Source organism: Arachis hypogaea, chromosome 12 (assembly GCF_003086295.3).
Source record: "Arachis hypogaea cultivar Tifrunner chromosome 12, arahy.Tifrunner.gnm2.J5K5, whole genome shotgun sequence".
NCBI classification, from domain to species: Eukaryota; Viridiplantae; Streptophyta; class Magnoliopsida; order Fabales; family Fabaceae; genus Arachis; species Arachis hypogaea.
The window spans coordinates 97,754,939-97,765,582 of record NC_092047.1 but is presented as its reverse complement, the minus strand read 5'-3'; the positions used below and the strand labels follow the sequence as shown (position 1 = coordinate 97,765,582).

Here is a 10,644-nt window from a genome sequence, read left to right as displayed (position 1 = left end):
CTCCTTCATTTGCAATCAAGCGATTTTTTTTACCAAAGATAAGGAGACTCAAACTCGCGACTTCTTAGATGAGTATGGGAAGACTATGCCATTTGAGTTATAACTTATTGGCTAACGTGTAAAAAAAAACTTATTTACCCATAATTAATAGGCAATGTACTTAAATAAATTAAATGAGGAAAACCTTTATCTTATTGCAACAAATGGAACTTCGTTACGTACATGTCTTGTTTTAATATTATGTAATCCGTGGGAGCTAACCACGGTTTCCTATTTACATATAAATTGTGGCAGCTTGCAACGGTTTATGAAGGAGAAGCTCTAAAGGTAAACCGTGGTAGGTCACCATGATTTAGGAAGGAAACAATGTGATCTTAAACTCCTATAGCCAGCCACGGTTTATGAGGGATTTTTTAAACTCATAAACCCTTGTAGGCTGCCGCGGTTTATGAGGAGAGGAATTCTATGTATATATGAGCGACATTGAAGCTGCTCAAGAGATCATTGTCACACAATGGCAAGTGAGGAAGAGAGTTTTCTTTTCTTAATGCATTGCTCTGAGAAAATTAAAAGAAGCAAAAAATATGGTGTGAAGTTCGCTGACATAGAACCATTGAGTGTATTCACGGTTTATGCTTAGAGTAATATAAAATTATGTGACAAACGAATAATATTAAATTAATTAATTTTTTGCAATATAATTTAAAAAATTAATAAATGTCAAATTAAGTACTCTATATAATTAAATATCAAATTCAATAGTCTATATAATTAATAGTTTAGATAGTTTAGGAAATTAATATACTAATATTTTTAAACGAACTTTCTTGCATCTTATATATATGCCAATCAAATAAATTGGCCAATATTCAAAACAAATAATATTGTAGTAGACAAAATTAATAATTTAATTTAGTTTCAAAGTAAATATTTATGTACTCAAATTCAAATATAATACTCTACATAATCAATATTTTAGAAAAATAGTACTATGTCTTTAGTTTACTTATCTAATCTATATTCTCAGTAATTCCTCTGTCTTTTTAATTTATTCTAAACCTTTTACGTATAAAAATTGTACTATATCTCTTTTTTTTATCAATTTAATGTAAAAAAAATATTTTTTTATCTTATCAATTTGATGTAAAAAAAATGATTTTTTTTATATGTATTTTTATTTTTTGATATGTCTTTACTTATTAACGATTGAATGAAAAAGGTCCCATAAATATTTTGTTAACTTATTTTTTTTAAATTACTTTATAATAATTTTTTTATTTTCTAAAATATTGATTATGTAGAGTATTATATTTGATATTTGAGTACATCAATATTTACTTTGAAACTAAATTAAATTATTAATTTTGTCTACTTCAATATTATTTGTTTTGAATATTGGCCAATTTATTTGATTGGCATATATATAAGACGCAAGAAAGTTCGTTTAAAGCCAATGAGTTATAGCTCAAATGACATAGTCTTCCCATACTCAATTAAGAGGTTGCGGGTTCGAGTCTCCTATCTTTGGTAAAAAAAAAAAAGTTCGTTGAAAAACATTAGTATATTAATTTCTTAAACTATGTTCGTTCTTCACATAATTTTATATTACTCAAAGCATAAACCGTAAATACACTCAATGGTTCTTTGTCAGTGAACTTCACACCATATTTTTTGCTTCTTTTAATTTTACCAGAGCAATGCACTAAGACAAGAAAACTCTCTTCCTCACTTGCCATTGTGTGATAATGATCTCTTGAGCAGCTTCAATCTCGCTCATATATATATATATATATATATATTCCTCTCCTCATAAATCGCAACAGCCTACAAGGGTTTATGAGTTTAAAAAATCCTTCATAAACCGTGGTTGGCTATAGGGGTTTAAGGTCACATTGTTTCCTTTCTAAACTGTGGTGACCTACCACGGTTTACCTTTAAAGCTTCTCCTTCATAAACTGTTGCAAGCTGCCACGGTTGATATATAAATAGAAAACCGTGGTTAACTCCCACGGATTACATAATATTAAAACAAGACATGCATGTAACGAAGTTTCATTTGTTGCAATCAGGTAAATGTTTTTTTCATTTAATTTATTTAAGTACATTGCCCTAATTAATATATTATTATGTTTTTGTTTTATCATATTTTTATCATGAAATTTATTTTTTTGGATATAAAGTCAATAGGTAAATAGACTAAAAATAATTATGTATTTATATCTACAAAACGTAATTTATATTTATAAATTTATATGATAAGAATAAAATTTAATTATTTATGTTTATATTTTTGTGTTATTGTTAGCTTTATATGCTATTTTATTATAATTCGATTATTATAGTTGAATTGCGATGGAATTGATTGAACTATTTTGTAGCTAAAATAGTTAGATGACTAATTCAATTTTTAGAATTTTAGTTTTACACAACTCTCTGCATTTCATTAATTCACGTGAGAATTTGCTTTGCAATAGCATATTTGCATTTTTATTTTATGTTGCGTTGTTTAAATAAAAATATATTTTCATAAAAATAATTAAAATATAAATATATTATTTTAATTAATTTAAAAATTAAATTTTATATATTAATAATATACAAAATTTTATACAAACATTTAACATGTATCGTCACATTAATAAAATTAATTAATTTTTAAATTTTTTATTTTAAAAAATTATTTAAATACATAAATTTAATAAATTAATAATACATAAATATATATATTATTAATATATTAAAATTAAATTATTTAAATAATTTTTACTATTATTTTAGATAAAAACATCTTCATTCAAATAATTAGTTATTTTATTCTAAAAAATATAAAAAAATGAAAAATTGAAACTTAGGGTTTAAAATAATTAAAAAAATCAAAATGAAGCGTGTATCCGGATTCCGCCGTCTTTACTCTCTATATATACTACCTAATCAGGCGCTTTTCCAAAAATATGCACATAGCCTCCTCAGATCCAGATCTAGGGTTTGCAGTTTTGCAATTTATATCAGATTCAAAGCCCAAGATACTATGGGATAAACAACTAGATGTTGAAGGCAAAGATAAGAAGGTATGCGAACCTTAGTTCCGAAGTTCTCCGTCGTTTTTTCTTTTCCTTGTTTTTCTATAAAGCTTATTCATAGGTTTTGTGGTAATATTGATGATGCTGTTTTCTTTTTCATGGCCAGTGTTAAGATCTTAGGACGTGGTGTTAAGATGAAGTATTATTTTGCTGCTGTCTCACTTCTTTCTCAATTGAGCTTAGAGGAAGTTGTTCGTTCCATGGTTACTCTCTGCATCTTGTTCAATTGTTACTCCTGTTTGGTTCAGATGTGTTCTTATCCTTCCGAATCGGGCGAGATTATTGAGATGGGTCGGTGTTTAGTACCATGGTAGAATGAAAGGATTTTGTATTAACGGTGATGTTTGACGAAGCACTGCACTTTCATGACAGGCAATAAAGTTGAAATTTCGACTCTGTCATGGCAAGTTTTAGACCTTGATCAATGGGCTCTAGACCTTGATCAATGGGCTCTATGGAAACATTGAGAATAGTGCGAGTCAATAATTGTATAAACATTGTTCTTAACAATGTTGAAAGAGGTCATAAGCCTATATTTTTGTAAGAATTTATTGTTTAATAAAATAAATAAATTTTTTATGATTTGTATGAATATTAAATTTTTTTTATGCCGAGAACGCCAAAAGCTTTCCAATGTGCAAATAATAGGTTTTGCAGAACTTTCTTGATGAGATGCATGATAATGGTCAAATTCTTGAATTTATGTATTTAAAAGAATAAAGATAAACATGGATTAGTGGTTAAAGATTGGTGGAATTCTCTACCATTTATTTTGGAAATCATTAAATTTTCATTGTCAAAAAATATATATAAGGGAACATCCTAATGGACTTGGACTAATGTGTAAAGGGAACAGTAAAATAAGTTCTTATATTTCGAAAATATGAGTAGTCTATGAAATTTATTATCTTTTGTTGAAAATTTGCATTCATTCACAGAGGCATTTTAAGATAACCGAAAAGTTGTTCCAAAAATGTAACATGCATGAACAAGCAGAGAAGCATCATAGCGGCATCGTGCATGAAAAAGCAGAGGAGCATCTTACCGAATGCATCCAAACAGCCTGGTTAGACTTATATCAGAGTTAATATCAAGAGAATGGAAGTTCACCTTTCGGCATGTATACAGTAAAGGAAATAGGTGTGTGGATTGGCTTGTTAAGAAGAGTCTCAAAGCTCATTATGGATTTCATTTTATACACCAACCCCTACAGAACTAGCTCACATTGTATCTGATGACTGTGGAATGAAAATTTTGATTTTCTAAATTTTGGATTTTTATTTGAAATGATAAAATGTGAGTTTTTATTCTTGAATAATTTTTTTTATATATTTTTTTTATTTTACCTATGAAATAATTAGTAAAAGATTATTATTATTTTCTAAAATAAAATTCAAAATTTAGAGTATTCAAATTTATAGAAGGTTGCTTACTTTTACTCCGAATTTGTTTTGTCACATGCTGTTTAGTTTTGGATGTTAGTCCCGTTTCATTACAAACGAAAAATGAATTTGTGTACTTAAATATTATTTGTTTTAAGAAATATTTTCTTTTGGAAAAAATTTCGCCTATATATACATGTGTGTTAGACGTGACTCAATTTTGCATTTTACACAATTCTAAACATTTTATGGGAGAATCTACTTTGCAATAGTATACTTGCATCTTTATTTTATGTTGCCCTATTTAAATGAAAATGTATTTACATAAATATAATAATTAAAATATAAATATATATTATTTTAATTAATTTAAAAATCAACTTTTATATATTAATAATATACAAAATTTTATACAAATATTTAAAATATATTGTTACCATAGTTTTGAAAACCACACCGGACCAGTCAGCCTGACCAGTCTAACCATGAATCCACAGTAATTATGGTCCAGTTAACCTTTTAAAATCACTGATTAGAAAACTAGTGGTGAGCCGGTTTACTGTCCAATTGGACTGGATTGGGAACCGATCAGTTTGAAGAAAATGGCGTCGTTTTGATTCCTGAATGTCATTACTCGAATCTGTATCACTTCACTACTCACTCCTCCCACTCAAGCCAAGAAGAAACACGGACGCCCCCTTATCCAACTCTAGCCTCTCTTCAAGCCACTGTTGCCGTCTGTCTGTCAAGCTACTGCCGTCATCCGTCCTTCGAGCTATTGCCCCTATGTCTCCAAAGTCCAACCCATACTCTCTTCTTCTGCGAGCTCAGCCCATCCGTCGTCATCGGCTGCTCGTCGTCTGGTCGGCATCATCCTTCACGGTCAATAGTCTGTCGGCGTCGTCTTCGAAGGTTAGTGGCTCAGTGCTCACTTGTTCTTCACTTGTTCTTCGTTTTTTTCCTTTTATGCTCTATTTTTGTCTTTTGAAGGTTTGTGATTTATTGATTTGCTCTGATTCTGCTGTTGCTTATTGATTATTAATTATTTGATAATTGATTATTGATTATTTTGAAGGTTTGTGCTACTGTTGTGGGTTGTGAATTTGTGATTTTAATTTACTTATGGATAGTGAATTTGTGATTTTATTGGAAACGAATTTGTTTGTACTTCTTTTAATTTGCTGCTATTGTGCATTGTAAATTTGATTCTTTTAATTTACTTGTTCTTCGTTTTTTTTTTTCCTTTTTGCTTTGTTTCTATGCTGCTAATGTGGGTTGTGAATTTGTGATTTTATTGAAAATGAATTTGCTTGTTCTTTTAATTTGCTGCTGTTGTGGGTTGTGAATTTGTTATTGTTGAGTTAGTAAACAATAAAATAAAGAAGAAGTATAGAGAGCCAATGGAAGTATCTGTACAATGTGTACAATGGGATTTAGGGATGTTTGATTCAGTAGGATATCAAATATTTATTATTCCTGGTATCCAGATGGTTATTTTGGATAGTATGATTGTATTGTGTTTGAGAAATTAGTAGTATTTTATCGTGGATGTTCATTTTTTAACTCATATTGGGACAAATAAATAGCCCATTGTACACATTGTACAAATACTCCATTGTCTTTCTAGCGGGATTCTAAAATAAATGATGATGACAAATATTATATTTGGTTGAGTTAAAAGTCCAATTTGTGTTTGATCCATGTGTTAGTATAGCAGGCCCAAAAATCATTTGTACAACCCAAATAATAGAACTAAGAGTCTGAATCGTAACTACTTGGACCTAGCTCATAGTCCATCCCATTGCCTTCATGAAAGAAAAAGAATCTTGTTGCTGGTAGAGCTTTGTTAATTCGGGTAAAGTACAGAGAAAAAAAGGGAGTTCATCTTTTGATCAAACATCAAAGAAGAAAGAAGGAAAAGCAAAACTTTGAAGGTAATGTCAAATCAATGGAGCCAAAATTAAAATGATTAAATCAAAGATGAACTCCATTAACATGCAAGTCAATTAATTGTTGAATTCACTTTTCCTTTTCACATGCATTTTGGATAACACGAAGAAAGTGGAGGCTACTTTTTTCTGTTGTAAATCAATTGTTGATATTGAAATTTGGGACCAAAGCACAAGATTAGGATTTGGATTTCGCAAATTGATCATTGAGGAACCAAAATTAATGAAGCTGCTACTGCTCATCTCTCTTCTGTGTTGCTTAACTTTGATCTTGGTCCCTGATTTTCTGGTTTTATTTAAGAAAAGAAGGGGAAAACTTCAGCTGGTTCAATAATCAATTTGTTGACTCAGTTCAGTAAACTCTAGCCTTAGCAATCTTACTCCATACAAAAAGAAAAAATTAACTTTAATTTGCTCAAGGAGAGAACCCAATTCTGATTTCAGAGAATCCTCACAACTCAAAGTTTGAAGTCTTGAAAGCATTGCACCTACACTATAAGGAGCATTCTGCTAAGATGAAAAGCTACACTTGAGAACTCAGAAACGGGGGTTAAACTTATAGCTTTTGAGCTGTTCTACATCATCTCCTTCATGATTTATCATTGAATATTCAATTTCTTTGTTTTACTTCAATGAAAAAGGCATATATGTGAGGCATAAAGAAAAAGCTATTGAGAGAAAAGGTAAAGAGAGGTAACTTGGATAGAAAAGCCAAAATTTATGTCATATCTCTTTTGATTGCATTTTTATTTTGTATCTTATATCTGAGAGGTGTTCCTTGCTAAGTTGGGTGAGTACTTAGTATGTTGTGGGTTTAGGGAGTGAACCTAGCCAAGTCAAGTTTAGGTAGAAGTTAGATTTTGTCCCTGATAGGATTAGATTGAATCCTTGGGTATTGGTGAATGTAAAATTTAAAAGATAGTGAAAATTTTCATCTCTATTCTAGCTAAGACTGGATGTAGGCTAGATGTAAACCCCGTTACATTAGTAAATAATTAGTCAATAAATTAATTTTTAATAAAGAAAATTAGAAATGTGAATATTATATTAAATTAGGATAGAGCTCATCGAAACGAGAATTTTGACACTAATTTCAAAGAATTCGGCCCAAGATTGGACCGAACAGGCTAAACCGGTTGAACCGAGCCCAAACCGGACCCGTGTGCCCAACCGGCCCAACCTTTAAATGAACCGAAGCTAATCTTCTTCCTCCCCATTCAGCAAAGAACACTGAATACAGTAGGGAAGGGGAGAAGAAGATTTACCCTTACGTTGATTTCAAACCCACGTATCTCCTCCGTCCGAGCTCCGATCGCCGCACATTTTGCGGCCGCGCGACCACCGTGTCGAGCTCTATGATTCTACCAGAACAATTTTATAGGTAACTTCATTTATTACTCTCAGTCACTTCTTTCCCCAATTTTCAAAAATTAAGTGGAGGTATTGAATTTCTTTATTCTTTGATATTTTAGGATCCAATTAGCTTGAGGAAAACGTTCACTCTTGCTTATATGAAGCTTGGGTAAGGTGAGGATACTATAAATCCTATTTAATTTACTGAATTTATGCTTTGGATATTAAATTGGGTATATATGTGTTATGAATGTGTATTAGGTTGTGAATAAATAATTAGAGCTTGAAATTGTGGATATTGGAACTTAGAGGAAGCTGAACACTAGTGTTTTGTTGAAGTTTTTGGGGCTGTGTTTGTTTTAATAAGTTGCCTTGATCACTACGAGGAAACTGGCGAAGGTATGGTTTAGGTCTCGTGCATTTAATGTATAATGTTCTGTGAAAACTTAGGTTAGATGACCATAGGATAAGCTGGAACGCACGGAAATATACAATGCTTAGTATCATTGATATTTATGATGTGATTTGGTTATGTGATGGATATTGTTGTTATATTGATGTTAGTATGGAACATGGTTGAGTTGGTGATTACATGATTACATACATATTGAATGAGAGTATGATGGAGTTGTTGAAATGTGAGATTGTGTAATGTTAATGAATGATGGTTGATAAAATGGTGTAGAGTTTTGTTGCTGGCATATTGTGTTGATATTGGCAGGTTTGGTGATGAATAGAATGGAGATTTTGAATGAAAATAAAGTTTAAGAAGTTTTGCAAAATTTGGTTTTGGGCCAAACTTCGACGAGCTATAACTTGGCTTCCGGACCCTCAATTTGTTTCCAACTTGTTTTAAATGAAAATTGAGTTCGTGAAGTTTATGCCGTTCAAAGAACAGATGAAAAACAATTTAAAATGATTAAATTATGTGCGTCGGAAGTTTGATTAGAAATTATGTAATCCTATAGCTCTCTGCCTAATCAGGTTTTTGGAAAAACATACGTCCACGCGTACGCGTGGCATGAAATTTTTAACTGTGCGTATGCGAGTAGCCCTATACGTACGCGTAATGGACCAGCATGCATGTCCACGCGTACACATAGCCCACGCATACGCGTGACATGAAGTATTCACTTACGCATACGCATGACAAGAGGATGTGCGCACGAGCTGCCTTTTACACTCCCACGCGTACGTGTGGCCCTTATTTCAGCAAACATGATTTTTCTGAGTTTTAAACCCTATTTCAAACTTTTAAACCTCTATTTTCATTCTTCTAGTCATAAATAATAGTATTAAGTTTGATAATTAAGTGAAGTTAAGAAATGTGGATAACTTGGAGGTGAAGTAAAGCTGAAAAAGGTGATGAATTGACTATGAAATGTTATGAATGATTACGTATGATACTTGGCTTGAATAATCAAATGATCTGAGATACGAGATTCCCTGGGTAAAGTACCGTGGCTTGCCACCACGTGTACCAAGTTGAAAACTCGATACTCTTTTGACCCTACGACGTAAGGGTGACCGGGCACTTATAAATTTCCGGGAATGTTAATCCCCATTGAGCAATATTGCTTATTTGAGAAAAAGCTATGCATAGACTCTTGGGGATGCACGTCGGGGGACAGTCCAATGGTTTAGCAAACCGAACTTGTCGGGTTGGCTTGATAACCGACAGATGAGACTCATCAGCCATAGGACAGGCATGCATCAAGTGTATATTACTTGAATTACTTGTTTGTGCATTAGCTGGGTGTGCCTAAGTGTATTTGCTATGTTAAATGTATATTTGCTACCTGCAGTACTTGTAACCTTCTTGTGTTTGCCTTTATCTGCTTATTTGTCCGTGATATGTTGTCGGAGATGGAGGTATGGAGGAAAGGCGGTAAGACTAGATTTAAGATTAAGTTAAGTTAGGCTTAGATACTCTTAGAAAACCACCTTTTATGGCTTCTGTTTAATACTTTAAGCTTAGTAATCTGAGTGTCGGTGTTCTAGGATTGTCTCTGATATTCCCAGGACCATATATCTTATATGTGTGGCACATTTACCATGCTGAGAACCTCTGGTTCTCACCCCATACTATGTTGTTATTTTTCAGATGCAGGTCAAGAGGCACCTCATTAGGTGTCTGGACTTCTGAAGCGAAGTGGTTATCGGGTTATTTTGTTGTACGGTTATGTATATATACGTACTTAGTTTTCTTTCCGCATGACTTGATCCTTTTGACCCTTTTAGAGGCTTATGGAGAGACAGGATTTTATTTATGTAAATTTGGGTTTTGGATATGTATATATATGTGTACTTATTCTCCGGCCAGCCTTGACTTCGCGAGCTAAGTTAGGAGCTTGTTATTTTGTACCTTTGGCCCTCTATTCTTACTTTTGTTACCTTATAGCTGATAGCTATAGTTTTCTTAGTAGCAAGTTAACTCGTTTTCTGAGCATTGCATTTTTATTTCGCGATTTTTATTTCTTCTGTTCTTCAAGACTCCTAGTTTATTATATCATTTCTGCTACTATATGTACACTTTTTTATTTTAGAGGTCGTAATACCACATCACCTCTGTTTTACGGCTTAAGCGTAAAGTTCTGTGTGGTAGGGTGTTACACTACATTGCATAAGGTAGCTGAACCAAGATACATGGTTGTGCCTTTTTTTCCTCCCTGCTCTATTTCTATTTTCGTTCGTTATGAGACAAAATAAAATTGTCTCCTACATAATCAATCTCGCAGTCTGAACAGAAGCACAGTTTCATTTTCTGGTTTCAGGATTAATTGATCAAATTTAAAAGAAGGTCATAGATTCAACTCTCATTCTCTAGGCCATAAAGAACCTTCAGTTATTTTAATTTACTTCTTGTGGATTGTGAATTTG

At 32.1% G+C, this 10,644-nt stretch overlaps 3 long non-coding RNA genes across 3 annotated transcripts; all 3 read left to right on the top strand.

The window, feature by feature from the left end:
• Positions 1-2,937: 2,937 nt before the first annotated feature.
• Positions 2,938-3,662, top strand: LOC112727808 (uncharacterized). The gene is made up of 2 exons (XR_003165997.3): positions 2,938-3,068; positions 3,187-3,662. It is a non-coding gene; the product is annotated as an uncharacterized lncRNA (long non-coding RNA).
• A 1,258-nt stretch (positions 3,663-4,920) lies between these two features.
• On the top strand, positions 4,921-10,213 carry LOC112727807 (uncharacterized). Its single transcript, XR_003165996.3, has 2 exons — positions 4,921-5,374; positions 9,869-10,213. It is a non-coding gene; the product is annotated as an uncharacterized lncRNA (long non-coding RNA).
• On the top strand, positions 6,856-8,465 carry LOC114924872 (uncharacterized). Its single transcript, XR_003812736.2, has 3 exons — positions 6,856-7,792; positions 7,884-7,938; positions 8,026-8,465. It is a non-coding gene; the product is annotated as an uncharacterized lncRNA (long non-coding RNA).
• Positions 10,214-10,644: the final 431 nt, after the last annotated feature.